This window comes from Amblyomma mixtum, chromosome 3, assembly GCF_055824585.1.
Source record: "Amblyomma mixtum isolate Tamu chromosome 3, ASM5582458v1, whole genome shotgun sequence".
Lineage (NCBI taxonomy): Eukaryota > Metazoa > Arthropoda > Arachnida > Ixodida > Ixodidae > Amblyomma > Amblyomma mixtum.
Genome location: NC_143014.1, coordinates 374619355 through 374644766, shown reverse-complemented (window position 1 = coordinate 374644766; position 25412 = coordinate 374619355). Strand labels below are relative to the sequence as shown.

At 46.8% G+C, this 25412-nt stretch overlaps 2 pseudogenes; one reads left to right on the top strand and one right to left on the bottom strand.

Moving 5' to 3' along the window:
- Nucleotides 1–2444: 2444 nt before the first annotated feature.
- On the top strand, nucleotides 2445–4619 carry LOC149356811 (uncharacterized; annotated as a pseudogene).
- Nucleotides 4620–7453: 2834 nt separating this feature from the next.
- On the bottom strand, nucleotides 7454–16435 carry LOC149356810 (uncharacterized; annotated as a pseudogene).
- Between the last annotated feature and the right edge of the window lie 8977 nt (nucleotides 16436–25412).

Genomic DNA, 25412 nt, shown 5'->3' with positions numbered 1-25412 from the left:
TCGGTTGGCGAGCGATTTGCCCAAAATAGTCGCTGGCGACTTGTTTGTGGTTCCCCCTCCGTGACTCGCCAGTGTGAACGCGCTTTTAAGGTTGACAGCATACCCCACTGAAAGATGACAGGCAGTGCTGACTCTTAAATGAATTTTATTTATGAAACAAACAATATACTTCCTGTGAGTCAGTGCTGTGTTCTCTCGTCTTTTGCCATATTATGCTGGAGGGCTCTATACGAACATTTACCAGCCAGTCCAGCTTTCTAATACATTCCCTAAAACAAGGTGCATTTGTAATAAATCACACTTAACTAGTAGTCATCAGAGAATCCTCAAGCTATGGCTCTAGACATCTTAGAGAATAGTTTAAAAAAAATTTCATACACGTCCAACAATCATGTCTACAGTGTTGCAAAAATCTCATTATTGAACAGGTATAAAGTATCGCACCCAGCTCTACATGTGGTCAAGCTCTTACAACTTCGACCAGCGCTTTCACATCAATAAGAAAGAGTACACCAGAGGTGCACCCTTTCAACTGGCTGCAAGGCTGGTAGCCAAGCCCACTTCTATGGTGTTAATTAGGAAGCCGAAACACCATATCGTAATGGAACATTTTCAAACACAGCGCAGTCATAAGATAATGAACCTACCTTGCCCTCTGCTTTTTTTTTCCTTCAGAGGAAACAAGAGTTTTTCTAAACCTCTTTCCAGAGAAAGCTTCTATTTTTTCTTTCGTTTCTGCACACGACATATACAGTGATAGCATACTGTAAGTACAGCGACTAAAGGCAGAACAGACCAGTGATTCTGGATAAAAATTTGTGACATATTGATAACAATCATTGATCAAAACAGCACATTAAAAGTTGTACCAAATCGCTATGCATTTCTTGTCTCAGCGCTTTAATGGTGCAGTATCAGGAAGCTGCAAGGTCACTGGCTTGGCAGAGAAATTTTCGTTTCACAGCAATAGACGATATGCGAAATGCGCAGCGCCATCTCTCGGCGCTCCGAGAACTGAGTCCTCCATGTTGGTACGGTAGCGTTCCGTAGCGTTCCATTCGGGATCATCACCGGTTGTAGACGATTCGGTTTCGATTGAGGCGCGCTGCGCCCGTCTAGCAGCGTCTTGAGCGCGCCGCTTAGCAAGGCGCTGTTCGCGTTCTTCATCTGTCTCCGAAGCCCGTTGTCGTTTCCTCAAGCCGACGTAGCCTCAGTTTCCGTCTATCAGGCGGCATAACGACGGAGCGGTCAAGCGAGCGAACTCATTTTATACCCCCCCCCCCCCGTTCTCCAGCCTCCTCTCCACACTCCGCAGCTGGACGGAGAGCGGCGACAGCGCGGCTGCAGCTGTAGTGCGCCGCGCCTCGCGCCGACCTTCAAGGTCAAACGTGCTTCGCGGCCGCCCCGACGCGAAGGGCTGAAGCCTGTCGTAATATTGCTTACGCGATAAAATGCTGCGTCGTTAACATGCACAGGCCCGCTAATAAGCGCTTCGTAGCAAACGCCAGTTTACTTAACGGTACATTTGCGTCAAGTTTCTAATTTTGTGCCGGACCTCTGCTGCTGTTCGATCAAAGCCGAGGGTCCGCAACGCCTCCGTGATTACCGCGTAAACTGCGGCGTTCCTCTTCTGGCGCCGCAAATCGTCGAGGCGGTCTTGCCAGCTGTCTATAAGAGCAGCTGTCTCGCGCTCGCTGCACAGTGTGCGCGTCGACGAGCCGGAGGACGCCATCTTTGTCTACGCTGACGAGGGACGAAGAAGCTTGGATCGTGGTGCCGAGATTATTTAAAATTATGTGTGCATATAAGCAGGCATAGTGCCTGAGAATGTTCTGTCTTGCATTTTAATCAATTACAACAACAACAATTGTGGTTTTGTTTTGTTGCCTAGTGTTTATTTTTATAGCTTCGTGAGAGCGAGAGTGCTTGCGATTGCGCTTGGAACCTCAAGCACTCTCGAGGAGTCGGCATCGAGTCAAGCGGGATCGAGCTCGATTGCGCTGGAAAGTGGCCGTGTGACAACCCTCGATCTCTATTGAGTTCGATGAGCATTGACTCAATGAGGATCGAAAGTGCCCGTGTGACAGGTATAAGGCGTACACTGCTGGTTACTACGAAGAACGGCAATGGCGGCGCCGCGAAACGCAGAAACGCAGAAACGGGTGCCAAAGAGCTGCGCTCTTAAAAAAACATGTACCTTTAGAGGAAATAACCGGTTTTCGTCCCTGTCTCGCAACAGTCGTAGTTGGTGGGCGCGGCATTTGCGTGATGGTCCCTTTCTTCTGCTTGCTCGCTGCGCGTTTCTGTGGTCCCTTTGCTCCCTCCTGTTCCTGGCTCGCTTCGTTCAGCTTTGTTGGTTGCAGTGTGTCCGTGCTTGCGCGTGTTCGGCTGTTCGTGCGTGTGTGTACGTGTTTTCGTGGCTGCCCCCCTTTTTTGCGTGCAAAATGTCAGACCACGAGGACCTTCCAGAGCTCAGCACGACACCGTCGGAATCCATTTCGGACGCGTCTCAGCGCGCCAAGAAACGACCCGCAGGTCCGCGGTTCATCTACACCGAAGATGAACGAGTAGTTTTCAGGAACATTGTGGCTAGGTACAGTGCTGTTATAGGAGGTATACACTGAAACCGCGCTACCAGACGGCCCGAGCGTCGTCGCGGCAAACGCGCCATGTTGGCGGTCGTTTCACACTAGCTCGCGCAGTGATCGCGGTACGCCGTGAGGTACCCGGCCTGAACAGTTAGTGATCCGTAACATATTTGCATGTTATTAGATGCGTCAGCGACTAGTTTTCTTTGTGGAACGCTTATTGTGTAGGAAGTCTGCAGCAGAATCCTTCTGTGCCGTGATATAACCCAGCTGCCTCAACTCGGCAGCAAAGCTGGCTGGCTACACTGCACGCAAGATTGTACACGACTTGCAACTTTTCATATCAGGTGACAACTGTCAGCTAGTCAGGCCGGGCACATCGTAGATAAACAGCACGATTAATTACCGAAATTCCAAAACTGCCACCGAAAAAACTCGTATTTACAGCGGCTGTAGCCCGCGAGCTGCTGAAGCTTCTCAGACGGTCTTTCAGCTGCCTTACTTACACGACAGAACGGTCAAGCAAATACTGTCATGCGTTCGCAGAACGAACGGCAGTCCCAGCGAGAACCATGATTCCTGACCAGACGGTATGCCGTCGAACCCTTGACTGCCCAGTGAGAATGTTTTTCAGTTTCGATTGTAGCTACGTAGCGCTGCTTCGTATGCACAAGATGTCTAGCACTTTCGCAGCAACGCAGTGTGCAGACATTCCGCTAGATTCAGTAGTAACACGTCAGTTTCAGCAGATAGAAATGACAAGTTAAGCTACAGCTAAGCGAACAGACCCTTCGAATTACTCACCTCTCCAAAAGCGGCACTTCGGCGGTGGGCACCCTCAGCATTGCTCTTGGACTCACCCGCTTGTCAAGTAATTGCACCCTCTCATAGGTTTTTTTATGTTTAATTCCTTAGCCTGTCAGCAAACTTAAGCTGTGCACCAGGTGGGCCTCGATACCGGTGAATTCAACGCGCGGCAGCAGTCCTGTACGTCGCACACTGCGGTGGCGCATCTGCTTTCCTACGGGTCGACCTTTTCACAGAGTGGAACCATTTGTGCGTGCTCGGTCTTTTCTGCTTCGCGCGGTTCACGGAATACCCACTCAGTCACGCGGTGTTACGGTTCGGACAGAAATTATCTGCGGCGAGACGCGAAATACTCTCACATTTCATACATCACCAGCCATTTAAACGCTGCGGCTGGGTGCGGCGCCCGCGCGCGCGAGCACCAACTTGGCGAATGCCGCGCCGGCCGCTAGCGCCCTTTGCGGATGACATCATGTGAATATATCCTACAGAAAACAAGAAAACGGACAATACCTCAAAAAGGCCAAAGACGAAGCCTGGGCCCAGATTTGCGACTGTAATAGCTTGGCCGGTACACGCAGTGTGTGCGTAGCCCAGTTAAAAAACTATGGGACGATATGAAGCCCCATTGGAAAAAGACGAAATCGGAAGAAACGAGGTAAATCTTTCGTCCAGGTGAGCAAAACCGTTTTACATTAAAAAACTGGCCCATACATTTTTCTGCATGTTCACATGTTTCATATTCGGACATCATGTTAATCATAAGAATTTCGCGTGATTTATTATTGCGACAAATATTTTCCGTACGTACATTTGAGCAAAACATTACGTGTGTGTACTGTTCTGGTTAGCGAAATGTGAACTGGATTTTTGTTTGTTTTCCTTTTTAAGCATTCTGTGCTGCACACAAAGTGCTTCACTTCAGTGTGTTTCACTGCGCGGACGGTGCTGTAGAGCAATAATTAATAATTTTGGTGCAGGTGGTGGTACTCGAGAATGGCGGCCAATGAGCACGGCAACGGAACTGGTCGGTGCAGTCGCCGAGCACATGACGACAAGGGTGCCAAATCCTTTTCACAGCAACGGCGACCACGTCAGCGAGCCAGTGCCCTGCCACCTGCTGCTTTATTGGAAGACACGGTGAATGGCGACGATGCGCGCCAAGGCGACTTTTCCAGCCCTCTTCTGCCCTCTTCAAATGCTAGTCACAACTGTCATGGCTAGATTCCCTCGTGCATCAAGTCCGAAACCTGCGGCTTGGCTTAGGAACACGCTGTAGGGGAGGGCTGTGGATTAATTTCAACTGCAAGGGATTCTTTAACGCGTGCTTACATGCGGTAGTACACGGGATTTTCGCATCTCGCACCTATCGATGTGTGGTCTCAGCATCCAGGATTCAGTCTGCAAATGGCGCTCGGCAATCAAACAGCACTGCAGTAGGCGTTATTTTCTGCTTTTTCTATGGCGTGCACTGAAGCAGGCAGGGCCACATATTTATTATTACTTCTTGGCGGGCTCGTACTGTGTCCATGTTTTATAATATTGCATATAGGTATGCTTAAAAGTTTGTTTCTATATGTCTACACTAGTCATGCCCATGTAAAGGATTTGTTTGTGGTCTTCTATTATGGTCTGGACTGCCTCTGCTAATGGCCGTATTTGTTCTTTCCGTTTCATATCACACTAGAACCCACAGTCTTTGTCTAAAGTAACCAGGCTGCATATTTTTCCTTTCACTCGTATATCAAAGCTATTATGCCAGAACTCAAGCTCTAAATCTCTGTATGGTAAGAAGAGCCCCTGTTCTGACCTTCAAAACACTTTTTGATCTTTAGGGAAGCCGTGAGGGCTCTGTTATACGAATGAGAACAAACCATGGAGCCTGGTTACTTTTGACGAAGGCTGTACACCCGTCGTCAAAGGTAAATGGAAGGCGATTTTGTCAAAAAAAAAAATTAATTTCTTTAAATCTAAAGCATAATGGTCATGTTTGTTGGTGCACAATACAATTCGCATAATCACAAATAGGCTCCACATATGTATTCAACGATGCATGAACTGGGCAGGCAATGATAAAATTTTTCATTAATATTGCCTTCCATTTACTTTTGACGGCACCTGTAGGTAAGCATAAGAGCCCACCAATTTTTTTACCAGCATTGCAGAGTTGTCATGAAGGCATAGAACAAGTGTTTTTGCAGGTGAGGCTCGAGCACCCATGACAGGTGGACTTACTGCTCGGGAAGAGTGCCTCACTGCAGGGACTCGCGATGAAGCAGCAGGCAGGCCACCAGTGGTCATTCCGACAACTCGAAGCATGCCGGAGGACACACCGACCGCAGCCCAAAGTGCTCGCTCGAGGGCAGCTGGCCCCCGTGTTGCTGCGGTGGAGCGGACGCTGGCTCCCGAAGCAGACGATCGGCAGACGATCGGCGCAAGGGAGAGCTGCACCGGCTGGGCGTGCAAAGCCGCAGGAGCCAGCTGGCCGAGCAGCGAATGAAAACCAACCCAGATTACCGAGATTAGGCAACGCCAATTGGAGACAACGAAGCGCCAAATGGAACACTGAAATAAAGCTGTACATATTTGTTTTGGAATACTTCTGTGTGCAGTTATCAACACTGTCGTCATTGTGATGCAGTTGCACAGTATTTGCTCATTCCTTTCAATTCCTTAATAACAATATGTTCTTTATTTCACCCATTGCACATGTACAAACAGGACATGTACACATAATATGGAAAGGTTCAAGCAGTAAAAAAGGGAGGTAGCTAAACGCGACCAAAAGGAAATTGGTCATTGGCAGGAACACACAAGTACCATAGTCCTTCACAAGGAAAGTGACACAAAAAATTCCGGGGGCACTTTGACTGTCTAAAGTGCGTAGAGGTGAAAGCCTTTTCCGCACCACTTTGCCTATGTGACACTGGTGACGTCACCACTGGCTGACGTCACACTTAACTGATCACGAAGTAATGACAAACTACTAATTAATGACAAATTACTGATTAATCCCTCAGCACTAATTGACTGCTAATTAATGACGCTTAAGCTCCGCCTTTAGGAGTGGATCGCGACAGCGTGTTGTAGCGCTGTCAGGGAGTACACGGAACGCTACCATCCGTTCGGCGCAATGCCTTGCCCTTTGAACGCAATGCTTTTTGAGGAAAGTAAATGGCGCTGTAATTCTCAGTCATCTCGGTCAGGGCTGCGCAAGATACTTCAAAATAGTATCTTCGATACGATACTCGATACCTTTGAAAATTGTATCTCCGATACCGATACAAGATACAGAACCGAAATCGATTTTCGATACAGATACTCGATACCTCGATACATCACTAAAATATCAAATATAATACAGGTTATATTACGACTAACGAAGTTTACACAACTGAAATCTGCCTTATATTGCCGGTAATATAATTGGCAAACACAGGAAATGTACGCTTGGTGTCTGTCACCTGTAGTGTATTTCTATAGAGCACTCTTCCTGAAAGACTTATAAAAGAAGTTAATAATTAAAAATTATTAAATTATTCCTGAAGTTAATAATTAAAAAGGTAGCTAACTAAACTTAACTACTTAATTAACTTTTAAGCCCGAAAAAAATTCTCAAGACTAGGCCACGTGACTATGAACAACCCTGAGTTGGTTTCACTGCATGACTAGGACACTTCGCCTTTTTTAAAAGTTTGGTTACATTTAGCTGGGACACCTGGTATATGTTGAAGTGATCGCTTCCGTAAACAGCCTAGCGATAAATCATTTAAGCCAAAGTTCCTCATACGAACCAATCTGTGAGCACTTGGCTATATGAATAAACCTGAAACGTTTTCTGTTTTTGGTTCGATACTATAGAGTACTTACCCGATGGCCTGTGCCTTTCATCAAACTAAATGACGCAAGCTCCGTGCGCTTGGGAACCGAAGAGTTAGTTTGCCAGTACTGCGATAACAAACTTCTGAAGCTGAAAACTATTCTTGAAATGCTAGAATGAAAACAACAATTAGGAAAATGGCTGAACGTTTTTATTGGGCAAAAAGTATTCGTTACGTTTACTCGAAGGTCTTAAGTAACAGCACTTGCTCGAACCGCCGGTCCGAAAGAGCCCCGCGATGTGGGCGCTCTTTAAGGGAGGCAAATGGAAAAAGCCTCTCTACAGGAGCAGACGAACACGTCGCAGTATTGTACTTGACGGAGGTGCCTCTTATCAGTGGATACGAATGAAGCATAGCCACATCAACTCGAGGATCTTGTAAATAATTGAGAAACTGAAGCTTCACTAACGCCTCCTGAGAGCTACGGCTGGTTATACCGCTTGTCACTTCAAATGAAAAGAATGCGTCAGCTGACGCATTTGATGCTGCTGGCGCCGATGATCCCACTGCCTCGCGTGCAGAAGAATGCGCGGCTTGTGCTGTGGTGACATAGTCGACAACAGCTTCTTCTGGAAGCTTCTGAGCATGATGGCGGAAGTCTTCCATTTCTTCTAGAAACCACCGCCACTTGAAACAGGGGTGTGGAACCGCAGCAACTGTTGCCTCTTTTGCACTCGGTTTCATCTTCAAAAGATGGTCGAACCTGCCGGTGATTCCATTCCTGACTGCATCCAAAAGTGGCTTGCAATAAACATAGTCTGCAGCAGCTTTCTCGTGAAGTTTTGATTCCACTTGAAGAAGAGTTGGGAGCAGTTCTTCGAAGAAGCAGGCAGCTTCAGCTTGGAGGCGTGTCAAAGCAGTGCGATGGGCTGCAAGCAGGGTGTCGAACCGGCATTTTTTCGGGTTCAGTTCGGGTTCGGCTTCACGCCTATCGGGTTCAGTTCCGGGTTCGGCTCCAGAGGACCATTACGTTCCGGTTCGAACCGGTTCGGACCATCTCGAACCGGTTCAAACGGGTTCAAACGGGTTCAGAACAAAAAAAATTAGAACCCAAATGCGTTTCAGTCAACTTTGCTATGCGTTTTCTTTTTTCTTGTACATCGGTATACAGAATAAAAAATGCAAGGATTTGTTTACAAGAACATAAAACTGGGCTAGTTAGTAAGGATTCATGCTTAAGCAGCGCAGTAAACAGAACAAAAGGAAGACTGGAGACGACACACACGCTGACTAGCAACTGGTTGTTACATTCTCGGAAAAGTATATGCAGATGAACATAGGTCAAAACTAAAAAAACCATACTGTGCATGCACATCATAGTCGACCCATGATCATCTTTTTCAACAAAATTTGAAGACTATATTCCATAGTAGATGGCACTCTCCTATCTGCTGGGCCTCACGCAGTTGCCAAGAAAGTCCGACTCCTTATCTACGAAATTGATGGATGGTGAAGAAACACGCTCATCTGCTTCCATCCTGATCATAAGGCCTCCACCATCTCCCTACAAATTCGATCAGGGTGATTAAACAGGAAACCTGTCTTTCCAAGTGGGGAAGCAATGAGCATTTTTTCGAACAACACAGTTGAGTGAAAAAAGTAGCGGTGTCGTACAACTTGGCTTTGCATTGCAGCTAGTGCAATGATTCCTTCCCCCAGTAGATAAGACAAGTGTCCTGTTTAATAACCCCATTTGCATTTGTAGGGAGTTGGTCAAGGCCTATATAATCAGGAAAGAAGCAGATGAGTGTGTTGCTTAACCATCTATCAATTTGGTTAGGCTTAGGCTTTCTTGTTAGGCTTTCTTGGCAATTGTGTGAGGTCCAGGGGATAGGGAAGTGATGTCTACTATGGAAGATACTCTTCGAATTTCGTTGAAAAAGACGTCATGACTCGCCTGTGATGTGCATGCGCAGTATGGTTTTTAAGACTTAACCTTTGTTCTTCTGTGTTTGGGGGTTGTTCCCTGTGTCCTGCGCCTTTAATACATTTACCCAAAATAAAACAACCAGTTGTTAGTCAGCGCTCGTATCGTATCCCGCCTTTTTTTGTCGTGTTTACTGCGCTACTTAAGCATGAAAAAATTGTTTAATGAGAAATGTTCTCACTATAGCCATTTTATTTATTGTCAGCAAAAAGATGAATTTCCGGCAAGAGCCGCAAAATTAAATGAACTCAAAATTAATGAAAATCACCTATGTGTACGCTATAACCCACTATATGAGGTGTAAGGCGAAAAGCCGGTGGATTTTGCATCTACCAGACCCTCCTGCTTAAGCAGTTTGGAAGACCCCGTCGCGCGAGTAATAGGTCTCTCTTGAAGCTTGAGTCAGTTGGGACTTTCTCGTACGCAGTGTACTTAGGGGCCCCAAATTGCCGCCGCACGAGCCCTCTACGTTCCCGCGCACTACTGAGAAGCGAAACTGTCATGTGTCGTCACCTACATACAGACAGACACCTTTCCGTCGCCCCGAAACCGACTTGCTATCCCCCCATCCTTTACTACATGGTTAGAAAATATGCGAGAATCCCTCCACCGCCCATCCGCCGCCCAACGAGAGCCTCGTGGCAGCACGGGCTCTCCCTAACATCCAGAACTTACCAAACATATTTTATTTAAATCACCTTTCCGACATCGCCTTTGTAATTCACGTTATACATCCCGAGCCCCTATAGCTCAGTATCTTCAAAAACACAGCTAATCGTGGCATCTCACTGTAGTACAGTAATAAATTATGACATTTGCTTATTATGACGACGTCAACTTCTTTTCTTCTGATAATGAAAAGTATGATAAAAAAACACACGCCTGGATGGGTTGAAAACACTTCGTTTTGGCACGGACACAAATTGGCCACATCTTCACTGCGACGCTGGGCTGCAACATTCTAGCAAGTGCCGCATTGTGCGAGGAAGAAGATATACTTGCACTACTTAGAATGTTTGTGTCTTTTCCTGGGCCAATATCAAAGGCAACCTTTGCGTCAACAGAATGTTTTACGCCCTTGATAGAGTGATAAAGAGTGGTTAATCTAGCGCGCACCATTTGTTCACAAACTTGTTTAAGACATTTACTTTCAAAACTACAAACAAACCCTTTCTGGCAGCTGGGCTTAATAGGTGACTAAGTGCTCGCCTGTCTTTTCTGGACATGCTCGCGAGTGCTGATTCATTCGGTTTTCTCACTATTCGCTTTTACTTACCTTCACGGCCTCTCCACAAGGCAAAAAACAAATGTTGCGATCTGTAATTACTTCCTCTACCCATGCATCTACAGCCTTACCTAGACTTTCTTGATACAAGTGTATTAAAGCGATATCAGCGCAAGTACAGTGGAGCCCACTTTAATGGCCGCAGATATAACGAACGCTCGCTTATTACGAGCGGGTGTGGTGCTACCGTGAAAATATGCATAAGGTCAACTGGAAGTTCGTCGCAGATACAGCGAACAACTCTGCCCACACCACTCGGTTATAGCGAACGAGGTGACGCGGTGAACTACCCCGTGGTTGTAGAGGTCGTTCTTCCGCTAAGCACGCAGATGAAATAGCGCCTCTAAACCTTCACGACACCCGGACAGAGCATGTGAACCCAGAAATGGAATTAAAAGGAGGCACTGCCGTGCGCAGCGCTAACCGGAAAGTCCGGCGTCAGGTAACACTGTAAACGGTAAAGTAAACACGGTAACGATATGCTATAACTATCTATTGAAATAGTAAGTAACCACCGGCCAAAACCGCGCCGATAGCGTACGAGGGCAATCATTGCCTACGCGTTCGCCGGGTCGGCAAAGCATCCCAAATGGAAGAAGCGCGGTGCGCGTCATAAAAGGGCATCGTCGAAAGCGAAGCTACTGATCACGGCCGCGGGTCAACTAACAGCAGCGATTTGATAATTCTGAAATCTTTGCTGGCCATGCCGGTCACGTGGTATGCGTAGCCTGCCCAGTCGTCTCCATCTTTCGCGCCGCTACCATGTGCAGGCATTGTCATACAGCGGACAGTGCAACGGATGCATTCCACGCCCAGGAACGACAGAAGGAGCTCGAAAACAGGCGTGACCAGATGCATAGAGATTTCTGGCGACGCTTCGTTCATCCATAGCCGACCAGATGTTTCCTCGGATTACTACGTTCCTGCGGAGCACAAAATCGCAGATGCGCGTGCTCTGACGAAGACGTTGAACACCAAGTGCGAGCTCTCATTACCGCCAGCAATCTGATTTATGTAGCCGACCTGCCACTAGGTGCCATGCAAACCTCATCCATGATTAGTGATACCCTGTCCCTAAATTTGACAGCTGGCAGTAAGGTCGAGCCGCGACAGGCTCAGCTTTGCACAAGTAGGCACGCATAACGCAGTTTTATAAGAAATAAACGCCACTTTTAGCGGCCTTAGCATTTTTGGCGGTTGTACGAAGAATGCACTTGCTACGAACATCAGATGTAACGAACGGAACCCGCGTGACCGTAAGGTTCGTTATAAGTGGGCTCGACTGTACTTTCAATCGGCCATAGAAACAATTTTCACGCTTCAGACATGGACCTTACATGTTAGGACGCAGCTTCGCGCGAAAGGGGCGTTTGTGCCATGGTCAGTGCTTTTCTACATGCGCGAGCAACGAGAAACAATTTGAGCAATAAAATGTTATTTTTGTCGCGATGCTGTGTTCTTTTGAGACATACTTAAGCAGTCTCATAAAAAAACCCATTGACATCATACATTTCATTATAACATTTATGACTGCCATGAAAAACTCCGGAATTCCGTGCGAACTCTTCATAGGACCGCTTAGCGTGTCGAAAACCCGTATGATTGATGAACACGTATAACCGGCGCGTTCAACGAGGTCACTGTTCAGACAACAGTGCACTTTAACGCAGGAGAAATATGCTGCGAAAGTTCAACCTCCTGACTATTTCTTCTTCACGTGTGCACCCTCTGGAATTTTCATGTGCGGGCGGAGAAAGGGAGTTATGGTGGCATGAGGCCTTATGCCGAGACCGCTGAATTAGACGAGGTGAAGTAAGGCATGAGGAGGGTCAGAGAGGTTCCAAATATTCCATGCAACAACCATAAAAAGAAGCCTACAAGATAGCCGAATAGCCTAAAGCATCTGTAAACTGAGTTTTCTGTTGCGCCGCCATTACTACGAATCCCGCTCGGAGTCAGATGTTAGACTACGCGTACTCTTTTAGTTGTTCTTTTACTGCGTTAGCAGTATACCCTGCTTTCCCAAAAATAACCGCGCTGCGTGCGTGCAGCCTACATCCTTGATGCAGACTCCGGTGGGCGCACATCAGGGCATTCACTGGTAAAAATGCACCTTCAAATCTTTCACCCATCTCTCCACCCCCTATCACCGGAATGTACCCGATATAGCCGAAGCAGATTGTTGCGAAGGCTCAACGTATTCAATCGTCCAGGCGTTCTACGAAAAAAACGCTAACAATCATAAGCCTGTCGTGCCAGACACTAAGAAGGGGAAATATGACTTCGAGAAGTATATATAAGTCGCCAGACAGAATTCAAGATCGAGCAGTGCGAGAACAGCAGATGGATCCGCGCGCTGGCCACTGGCAGCAATTTTTTCTTAGAAGCAGAACGATTGCAGCGAATCGGCGTAACGAAATCACTTAATCGCAGTCACATTTCATCGCAGTAGCCTCTTTCTGGGCGTAATCACTATCGCATGCCAGCGAGTGCATGTATTTCCGCATTGCCCTTTTGTGTAATCGGTATTTAATTTTTTTCTTATTTGTACATCTGCACCGTTGTCAAAAACCCGCCGTTCGTTGCTTATTTCCGTCGCGCCCAAACAAGAATATGCGGATTCTAAAAAAAAACTGCACCAATTTATACTTCCTTATTTTGGTAATACTAGTTGCAATATCACGGGTTTAACGTAGCGAGTAGATAATGGGGCTATAGGATAGACGGTGTTGTGGAGAGCTCCAGATATAATGGAGGCCTACTGGGGATTTTCGAAGTGCGACAGAGCATGCTGGTTTTTTTATTTTTGCAATCAGCAGCCGAGCTCCACAGCGATTGAGCCATTTTTTTTCTTTATTGCCCTACAGACCCATCGTGAGGGGTATTATTTAGAACCTGCTGTCTGAGACAATGATCGTCTACAAAAGTAAATGTTGCACTACCCACTGGGGTGGCTCAGTGGTTAGGACGCTCGGTTACTTATTCGGTGTACTCGGGTTCGAACCCGGCCCCGGGGGCCACGTTTCGATGGAGGCGAAACGCAAAAGGCACCGTGTGCTACGCGATATCAGTGCACGTTAAGCCAACTGCGCCACATTTTCAGAATTTCGCGATACTCAAGGATTCAAATCTATATTGGCTGAATGTAAAGCATGCTAAGTTTTTTGCGCTATCATTTAAAATGGTGACGTAATCGACGGTTAAATTTTGCACTTCTCCTCAAAGAAACGAACGAGCGCGGGGAAGCTCAGCGTTACGTCACGGAAAGTATTATTTCAAATTAATGTGCCGTCAGCCACGCCCTGTCGTGCCTCGTTGGACGCTGCCAAACAACGTTCGGCGGGCTTTGCGTTCTTTGGCGTTGGTTATTTTTTCCTTCCAAGCAGGCGTTCATGCGTTGGAAATCAACCCATACCTTCCATGACGTCATCATTGGTCCCCCACTTAGCGTTGTGCGCTTCGGAGAAGCTTGAAGGCCGTCAAAATTTTAATTGGTGATTACGTCACCGTTTGAAATGCTAGACCAAAAGGACTTCACATACTTTACCTGGAAGTTTCACACATTCGACCCTCTTAAGGTCGTCGATTTCTAAAACCTATGCAGTTGCCCTTTAAGGATCCCCAGCTGGTAGAAATTATTCCTGAGCTCTGCACTACTGTGCCCTTTTCTCTTTTTTATTTCACTCCCACCTTCCTCCCTCGCTTACGGTGCGGTTAACGTGTCCATCAAGAAGTGAGACAGTACGGCGCCATTTGCTTTCCTCAAAAACCACCATCACAACGTTGTTGGGTCCTCGCACTAATATTTCATCTATGTGTGGAAAGGACGCAAAGAAAACGAAGGCATTTTCAATCGGTGCTAGAATGACTATAGACACCCAGTTTTAATGCGTGTTTTCTCCTTTCAAATGATGCCATAGATATTAGAATACACGGATAACCGTGTGGTATTCGCCTACTGCCACTAAATAATTTAGAAAATAATTTTTTCTCCCATGCTCTTTCGGTTTTATCAGCCAAATGATGGCTGTGACGCGAGTTCAACATTAGGTCACGTGAAGCACGAAAAACGAATACAAACGCTGATACGTTGTTTTCACTCACTATAGCACTTAAATCAGCAGGCCTCAAGACCTATAATTACAACGAACGACGTATCAGCAGTTATTTTGCCTTTTTATTGCACCTCATGCAACCTAATTTCTACTACACGTCACAGTAATCATTATGTTGATGAAACCGAAACAGGGTCAAGAAGAAATTCAAATATAAATTATTCATTATGTGTTCATGAATACCACGTGGCGCTACATGTACACCAATGTCTAACGCATCGTTTGAAAGAAGAAAGCACGCAAGCAAAAGTTTGGTGTATTTAGTACATTATTGAGTTAGAGCAGTCCTAACAATTTGATTAAAGACTTACGCAAATAAGTAAAAGGGGAGGAGTAATCACTCAACATTTCACAGAAACCTGACGTAGAAGTCTTTAGAATTGGCGGTAGTACATTACAGACGCGTCTATTAGGCTTCTTCCCAAGCACCAGACTAAGTTTGCTGTCGCGTACACTGGGTACCATTTTCGCACTTCCCAGCGCAGACAGCTACTGGTGGGTAAATCTATGCGCTAGATCATCGCATTTTGTCCGAAAACAAGAAGTATGCCGGGATGCAAAAATGTGGGGCTGAACCGGGTCCCGAACCGGTTCGGAACGGTTCCTTTAAATCGTTCCGGTTCCGGTTCAGTTCCAAGATAGCGAAAAAAATATGGGTTCGGTTCGGTTCCGGTTCCCGGTGAAAATTCGGGTTCGGTTCCGGGTTCGGGTTCGGGTTCGGGTTCGGCTCCGATTCGAAACCCTGGCTGCAAGTCATCGCAGTGCTCAAGCAGAAAGGCGAAGTCCCTTTCCTGGAATACTCGCAGCTCGAGAATGTTGCATAGGTCTCGAAGCTTGAATCTTAGAAAAACGTAGCTCGAAAAACGAGACACAGAAAAGGTGAACACAGGACACGAGCGCTTCTCACAACTGAATTTTTATTGGAAAGGTTATCAGAATATATAGTGTAGAGATAGAAGAGGGGAAGGAAGAAGGAAAAACAAAACAACACAAAAAAAACGAGGAGATAAAAGGCCGGCGATGAAAGCAAGTACATAGCATCATAAACACGTGCAGTGTTCCTTAACAACCGGTTTAATGTACACAATCTCATTTTTTGTCAAGGGGATGGATGCGTCACTAACACACTTTTCCCCACCTTTCGCGATATGGAATGCTTCAATAAAATCTCTCGCACGCTGATTATGTGCTTTGCCAAGTACTACAGTCTTTTTCTAGAGTCTCGACGCTTGTCCTTCGATCGAAGAAGGTCTTTGATGCTGTCGTATAAAGAATTCCATCGCGTCACACAGTGTTTGTAAAGAATGCCCTAAGGCGCTCACGATTATCTCAGACGACTTGGGCCTTCAGACGCAGTTCCAAAGTGCCGAACATTTTATCATGGCAGATGAGTGAATGCGCTCAAAAGACACTGTCGGCAAAGCTACTTTAACGTCAGAAACTGCCACAAGACTTAGTGTGTGACAAGCACACCGGACATGACGAGGCAATGTCATTTCGGCATCTTCGAGGCCAAGATTAGGTTTTGTCACCGACTCGAAGGACAAGTCGTCTGTGGCTTCATCCGCCAGAAAGAAGGTGCTTTCATTGAAAACATTGTCACTCTTGCAGGCCACGTCGTGGGTACAAGTCTCTGTTTGGCAAGCACGACGCCGTGCGTGTAAAATCATTCTACTTTTAATTGCAAGCAAATGATTTGCTTTGTACCACTTACACTCATCGATGATTTCGGAGCGTAAGTCAAGCTCCCTAAAAGCTTTAACAAAGTTGCTGGCGTTGTTGGTGACGGTGGCTGCAATTTTGTCATAGGAAATGTCGAAGTCTTGTCTCATGTCTTCAAGTAGTTCGCCGATTTTGTCGTAGGTGTGACGTCCAGCAAACCTTCTGCAGGCTAATGCCAATGATCGCCGTGAGAGAGAGTTGGGATCGTTTTTTTTTCCAGCCTTCTTTGTACACTTCGAAACTTTGCAGCTCCAGGGGATGTACACGCTGAAATGAAACAATACCTCTTATTACTTGGTTGCTCGCAAAGGGGCATATACACTAACATACCCAGATACGTATAATTTTATCTACGAATTGGAACATTGCCTACAGATAGAAATCGGATAGGAGATAATGGTGACTGGTCAGCAGGGGCGTAGAAGGTATAGGAGCAGTGCCACAAAAATAACAGCTGCGCCTTATCCAACAGACACCGTCGTATTATGCCCTGGGCGTCCTTGCTTAGTTAATTTGGAACTTTGATCCCGCGCCAGGCTTGTTTATATGATAGTCAGCTTTGACTCAAGTGCCACTCGTACTTAATTGCCAGCAAGGTGTATCTGCATAAAAAGAATAGCGACCTCATCAGGCTAAAACAAAATTTCAAACAACGTAATTTGACGTAATTTTATCGTTTCTTTTTTCGCTTAGCCGAAATGTCCCGCGCCTACTTTTATCCCGTAACAGTTAAAATCTCAAATATTAAGGCGTTAAAAACAGTAAAGCTACGAAAGTCTACGTACCTTAAGGTGAAGCTTGAAATTCGAAGTCGAGGAGTAGGCACCGCTGATTGTTGTTTTACAAAATGAGCACATGGCCTTGACTTTGTGCTCATCAGATGACGTGACAGTGAAATATTTTCCATCCATGATGGCACACCGAAGTTCGTCAGCCATAGCTGCTGCTTATCCGCGCGTACCTCAGCGAGGGCTACTGGTGTATGCCGCAAACTAGGAACACGTGCCAGCGGTCACACTGAAATGGGACGGCAGACAGTGGGTCGGCGCAGAAACGCCGATCCAGAAGTGGTAACTTGGGAGTTGGCTAAAAAGCAGCGAAGGTGCTGCCGCCCGTCTTGTACTACTGCCTGAGCGAGGGTTTTTACAGGTTTTTTTTTTGTATCGAGTATCGTAAAATACACGATACACTAAAAATGTATTTTCGATACCGATACTCCGTTGCTCTAGTTTTCAGCACGCGATACCTAATACCGATACACAAAATGTATCGAAAGATAGTATCGAAGATACATGTATCTTCGATACTGCCTATGACTGATCTCGGTGGACACCTTAACCGCGCCGTACAGGAAGGGAGGAAGTGGCAGTGAAAGAAGAAAGAGGGGCCGTAATGAAGACTCTGAAAATTTTATTTGGGGAAAGGAAAGTACGCAGTAACTGCCTCACATATCTCGGTAGACACCCGTCAAAACGCGGACACATCTGTCGACACGGCTGTCGACACGGCTGTCGACACGGCTGCCCACCCGGATTGCTAACGACAGCATGAGGCATTAAAGGCTTTCGCCTTAATACCTGTCGTGAAGAGTCTCAGGCAGGGAGACATGTTTTCTCCACTGCTATTCGGCACGCACAACTGCAAAGGAAAGAAGTATGGATGAAATATAACGGCAAATGCCTAAATAATCTCCGATTTTCTAAAAATATTTCATTGCTAATTAACTGAGGACAATCTTCCAAGCGTGATCGAATACAGACCGACCGACTAAGCAGAAGGGTGGGTGTAAAATCATTGCCGACGATTACGTTGCTTCCTAATGCGAAATTTGAGCGCAGTTCATCAGATTTTCCAGCTTTTCGATAGATGGAGGCATAGAATTCGAGCAAGGCATGTATATACAATTACAGACAACTTGTTATGTTTCGCACATTTTATTTCTTCAACAAACGCTCCACTAAGAGTTCTTAATTCTCATGAAGGAAGCTTTGTGATCGGAGAAAGAGATGGATATATGCTCGACTTGCTGAACCAATGCCTGGTTCTCAAAAACGAGGTCTATGCAAGTATTTCGCGAGGTTGTCACAGCCGTGGGCGGAGTTACGAGCGAGAGGAACGGAATGTTCTGAGCGTAAGTTAATTAGATTCCTCCAACGTGGCGGCCATCACGGTATTTTCATTTGGTCCCTCCTCTTAATACTTCAGGGGCGTCTTGCCCTAAAAATCACTTTTGCCCGGCCAGCATTTGTGCCTCTTTTTTTTCTCTTCTAATTAGTCGTTCTTACACTTGCTTTTGGACGTTGGCCCCTTTTCTTTTATTTTCAATTGGTTCGCCTGCGATAACCTCTGGTTGGGTGCGGGCTCGCTGTCGCATTTTTTTAAATTTTATTTCATTTCTTGAGAGTTTTATTTCATTTCTTGAGGAAAACCTGAGGTTTTCCCCTCCCTTGTTCATTTTGTGATCGCCAAGGACCATCTACCACACCCTCTCTCTACCATGGACTTACAATAAAAGGGTCAGTCAGTCCCCGCTGCTCGATGGTCCTCTGCTGCTGGACCAGTTGCAAAGCCTGGATCTGGACCGCTGGTTGGCCTGTCCTGTCTTCGGCTTGGTTGGTTGTGATGTTCGGTACTTACACTTGCATTGATTCGACCCCATGGGATGTGGACCTTCGCAGACCGTGCACGTGGGTTGGCAGTCGTGGGATTCTGGAACATCTTACTGACCGCACTGCGGACATCTTGACTTCGAAGGGCAAGGGCAAACATCCGTCCAGTGTCCAAGTTTACCGCACAGTGCGCAGGCTGCCCTTGTTTTCTTGTATAGGCGTACGGGAACCGCTTCACCGTAGTAGACGTGAAGCGAGACCTTTCTTCCTTCAAAAACATGGATGAGTCCGGAGTGCCCAGATTCTTCAGACTGGTTCGCAGGCGCCTAGGAGAGGGAAGGTGCGGGGATCTGTGGGAAGGAAGAAGAGACAAGAAAAAAAAGCAAGGAGAAAAAAAACAGGAGGTAATGGGCTTAAAAAAGCAGAAGGGGTACATAAAAAAAGGGAAATACAAAAGAGAATCAAGTAAATGGGGAAAAGGGAGGTAAAGAAGCAAAGAAATAGAACGAGCGAAATTAAAAATAACCAAACCATTAAAAATGAAAAATACAACAGCTAGAAGAAAAAAAAAGAAAAAGTAAAAAAAATCGAAAACAACCAAAAAGAATACAAATAAACATGAAAAAACGAAAACCAAAGAAAACAAAACAAAGACTACGTGTGCACGTAAGGCGAGCAAAAATCAAGATCCACATGCCATCGACATTCCCGTGAGGGAGGCCTACGAGCTATCCGGGCTGGAATAAACACTAGAGACAGGTGAAAGAAGGGAAGAAACTCGAACAGCAAAGCGAATAAGCAAAGCACGAGACCGAGGCGAACCTAACAGAGAGGGGAAGTCATGAGGGGAAAGAAAGTTCGGATAGCCGGGAAGCCGTGCTGCTATGCCCGCGGTGAGAGGGAAGGCACGCAGGTAATGGAGAACATCCCCTACAGCAGCCCCGCATGGACAAGAAGGCGAAGGAAGGAGGGCAAAACGGTGGAAGTACGAGGGAAATTGACAGTGGCCAGTTAGGAGAGGGACAAGAGATCGGGGTGGAGGGAAAGAGAGCGCGAGACGGTTAATTGAGGGGACAAACACAGCGAGGAGGGTGTCGGACTGTTCCCCGAAACGTTGGCTTACAAAAGACTTAAAGCAGAGATTGTGCAACTAAAATCAGAAAATAGCACATTGAAACAGCAATTAGGCATCCCATTCAATCCAAAAAAATACATTACCTCCACCGCCGCAACAGGCATGTCTGATGCAAGAAGATAAGGCGAGCTACCCCCTCCGTTTAAACACCAGTTAGACACTAGCGCCCCCGAGAGGCAAGCAACTCCACCAGAAGCACCAAATCAGGCATCAACTTCGCAGGTACCACCACCGCAGGCACCGAAGCCGCAATATACAGAGCACCCTCAAATGGAGGAACGCATAAGTCGCCTGGAAAACACAATTCAAGACCTCATTTAAAATAAATTTGAAATTAGGATCGAGACGACAATCAAAAGCATGTTCGAATCAGTTATTAAACCCATGATGGAAAACCTCGAACCAGTTCTAATCAGGATGCAAGCGCAGGAGATTAGAATTGATCGCGAACTTTAGGAATTATCACATGTTCTCAGAACAAGGACACAAAGCTACAGGGTAAAATGGGAACTCGTCGCCTACTAAGCACTCAGCTAGATCAAGAACCTGAGGGCGCACCAAATGATGAGACCCACGATTCTAATCCTCAGCATGGCGCCACAACCCAGACCTAAACTTACCATCCTACAGTGGAACTGCAGGGGACTAAAACGGAAGAGGGAACTATTACAACAACACATAGCCTCTCATGCCTATACGCCTCAAATAATAGCCCTGGAAGAAGTGAATATGGAGGCTATGATCAGAGGATACTCAACACATCAAACAAGTCCCTGGACATGCACCTTGGTCTACAGATCATGCACGGCAACCACTGTAGACCTTAATCTAGACATTGACATTGAATATGCCTTCATGAAGCTACTACCACAGCACAGAAACAGCAAGGGCACCTAAATACTTAATATATATAGTCGCCCCAAACAGCACCCCGTAGTCTTAGACGCGATCTTTCTTAAAGCACTAAGAGAAGCCCAAAAAGCTCCCCCAGCTATAGTTGGCGATTTTAATGCTTCTATCCCCCTATGGGGCTACCCAAGGGAAGACGCGAAAGGCAGAAAACTAGCACCCGCCATCGCTGACATGGCCCTGACCCTACTCACGGACCCGGAGCACCCGACGCCAGTGGGCGCCAGCCTAACACAGGATACTGTCCCCGGCCTCACGCTCGTCCGCAATGCCCTCAACTATGAGTGTCTCATTACGGGAGAAACGCTAGGCAGTGATCACTACGTGCTGCAGACCATCTTCGAAAGTAACAAGCACAGCAAACCACGAGGTCAAGCCAGAATTAAAGGCTGGGAGACATTCAGGAAGGACACCAACCTAGCAACATCCGAACGAATAACCAGTTACGAAGATTGGGAGGCTTCAATCCTCGACTTCAAAGAAAAGCTCACAAAATCCCTCGCCACCACGGAGGGCCCACCCAGCTGTTGACAACCGCCTCCTACATCTTTGGAAAGCCAGACGTGGTCTTATAAAACGGTGGAAAAAACAAAGGCACAATCGGAAACTCAGAATTCGAATAGCCAAGCTTCTATTCAAACGGAACAATACGCATGGGATGCCACTCGCACCAATTGGCGAACAAAGTGCGAATCCTTCAAAGGCCGCCTAGACACCAAGGCCACGTGGAACCTTCTGTGATGCCTAATTGACCCTCCGAAAGCGACGAGTGAAAGAAACCGAAATTTGCATCGATCACTGCACAACTTTCAAGGCACGGATCACGAACTCGTGGATGAAATCACGCGTCGCTATGTCTACACAGCGAGAGACCCAAAACCCTACAGTGAGGAGTACCGGCGGGAACCGAACGAAAACCTAAATAGAGACTTCACTTCGGAGGAAATCATTGCAGCACTAGCAGATATGCGCCGAGGCAGAGCCCCAGGACAAGACAAAATTACATTCGAACTTCTGGCCAGCCTCGGCACAGAGGCTCTGCAGCAACTCACGGATTACATAAACGAATGCTGGCGCACCGGCACCATTCCACAAGCATGAAAAACAGCCAATGTACACTTTAACCCGAAGCATGGCAAGAAATGCAGCATCGAAAACCTGCGCCCTATATCCCTTACGTCGTGCGCAGGCAAACTCATTGAAAAGGCAGTCCACGCGCGTCTCTCCAACTATCTTGAGCACAACGAGCTACTATCATACGCGATGTTTGGATTCAGGGCACACTTGTCCAGCCATGAAGTGCTTCTGCAAATCAAACGCGAATTCATTGGTCCCGCACGCACAAACAGTAACCGAGCGCTTCTAACCCTTGACCTCAAGGGAGCGTTAGACAATGCCAAGCACTCCACAATCCTCAACAACCACCACAGCACGAACTGTGGTCAGCGAGCCAACTCGTACATCTGCGATTTCCTTACGCAAAGAACCGTCAACATCAGCATCGGCACAAATGTAACAACGCAAGTGAAGATGGGCACGAGAGGCGCTCCGCAAGGGGCAGTACTATCCCCACTTCTCTTCAGCTCTAGAAGTGTGTGATGAGAGGCTAGTTGGTAAGACATACTGAAGACACAAAACTACGCAGGAAGCAGGACACAGAAAAGAAGCAGACAGGACTGCTGTCTCCTGTCGTCCTGTCTGCTTCTTTTTTGTGTCCTGCTTCCTGCGTAGTTTTGTGTCTTCAGTTTCTCTTCAGCATTGCACTCCTAAATCTTCCACCTCTTCTCAATCAGGTACAGGGCATACGCCACGCCCTGTACGCTGATGATATAACAATCTGGACAACCACGGGAAGTATGGGAATGATTGAAGAACTACAAACAGCGCCGACAGCAGTACAAAATTATTCACTGGCGTGTGGACTAACGTGCTCACCCGAAAAATCTGAACTCAGTCTTCCGTCAACGCAAGAATCAGGACACCATCGACATCCGCGTTGATAACTCACCCATCAAGGAAGTTCAGACCCTCAAGATACTGGGTCTGTACATAAATAACAACGGCAACAACCTCCTCACCCTCCAGAAACAACGGCTCGTGAGCGAGCAAGTCCCCAGGATGATCGCCAGGATAACGACGCGGAAATCAGAAATGCGAGAAGAAGATACTCTGCGACTGGTGCAGGCTTTCGTCGTAAGCCGCGTCGTCTACGCAGCGCCCTACCTCCGCCTCAAGAAGCGTGACATCAAAATCCTCGACGTCATAATCAAAACAGCCTACAAGAAAGCCCTCGGACTCCCTCTTGCGACATCGACGGACCGGCTATTACGACTGCGTGTGCGCAACACGACAGATGACCTGATAGAGGCACACCTCAAGGGGCAGGTGGTACGGCTCTCCACTACTCGATCTGGCCGACAAGTCCTCAGTGATTTAAACATCAATCTCCCCCGACAGCTAGACACCAAAACTGACATGCAAGCCTCATGGAGAGGACAATTCAAGGCAGCTCCACTACCCAGGAATGTGCACCCCGATTTTCACTAGTCAAGACGACAAGCACGAGCCGAAGCCATGAAAAGGCACTACGGCGGGCGCGAGGGCGTGTTCTATATCGGTGCTGCGGGTCCCGAGCGGGGAATGACGGACGTTGCGGTAGTGCACCAAAATAAAACAGTGGACGTACTGGTACTGGCTAGTCAGGACGCGTATTTCCAAACCATATCCCGCAGGCGCACTCGAGCAGACGACGCCCAGAATTGCGACCACGTGACGCGACGTCACTTCCGTCAACAGCCAAAATGGCCGCTTTAAAGGTCGCGGCCATGGAGGAAAAAAAAAACCAGGTCTTGCAGTGGTGACAGTGATGGCTTAGGTGACCCAATTTGCTCTCAATACATTGCAGTCATTGTAGCCCCTGCAAGATTCATTCTAAGAAACGGTGCCGACCAAAGCGGTGCACGCCCCTGTTTGGAAGGAGTCAAATAATCAACCGCCACAATGATAAGCATGTTAGAGAGAATATCGGGGAATAGCGGGGAATAGCGGACAGAATAGCGGGGAATGACAGACGTTGCGGTAGTGGACCAAAATAAAACAGTGGACGTACTGGTACTGGCTAGTCAGGACGCGTATTGCCAAACCATATCCAGGGTGTCGAACCGGAGCCGAACCCGAACCCGAACCCGGAACCGGACCCGAATTTTCACCCGGAACCGGAACCGAACCGAACCCATATTTTTTTCGCCATCTTGGAACTGAACCGGAACCGGAACGATTCAAAGGAACCGTTCCGAACCAGTCCGGGACCCGGTTCAGCCCCAATTTTTTGCATCCCGGCATACTTCTTGTTTTCGGACAAAATGCGATGATCTAGCGCATAGATTTACCCACCAGTAGCTGTCTGCGCTGGGAAGTGCGAAAATGGTACCCAGTGTATGCGACAGCAAACTTAGTCTGGTGCTTGGGAAGAAGCCTAATAGACGCGTCTGTAATGTACTACCGCCAATTCTAAAGACTTCTACGTCAGGTTTATGTGAAATGTTGAGTGATTACTCCTCCCCTTTTACATATTTGCGTAAGTCTTTAATCAAATTGTTAGGACTACTCTAACTCAATAATGTACTAAATACACCAAATTTTTGCTTGCGTGCTTTCTTCTTTCAAACGATGCGTTAGACATTGGTGTACATGGAGCGCCACGTGGTATTCATGAACACATAATGAATAATTTATATTTGAATTTCTTCTTGACCCTGTTTCGGTTTCATCAACATAATGATTACTGTGACGTGTAGTAGAAATTAGGTTGCATGAAGTGCAATAAAACGGCAAAATAACTGCTGATACGTCGTTCGTTGTAATTATAGGTCTTGAGGCCTGCTGATTTAAGTGCTATAGTGAGTGAAAACAACGTATCAGCGTTTGTATTAGTTTTTCGTGCTTCACGTGACCAAATGTTGAACTCGCGTCACAGCCATCATTTGGTTGATGAAACCGAAAGAGCATGGGAGAAAAAATTATTTTCTAAATTATTCAGTGGCAGTAGGCGAATACCACACGGTGATCCATGTATTCTAATATCTATGGCATCATTTGAAAGGAGAAAACACGCATTAAAACTGGGTGTCTATAGTCATTCTAGCACCGATTGAAAATGCCTTCGTTTGCTTCGCGTCCTTTCCACACGTAGATGAAATATTAGTGCGAGGACCCAACAACGTTGTGATGGTGGTTTTTGAGGAAAGCAAATGGCGCCGTACTGTCTCACTTCTTGATGGACACGTTAACCGCGCCGTAAGCGAGGGAGGAAGCTGGGAGTGAAATAAAAAAGAGGAAAAGGCACAGTAGTGCAGAGGTCAGGAATAATTTATACCAGCTGGGGATCCTTAAAGGGCAACTGCATAGGTTTTAGAAATCGACGACCTTAAGAGG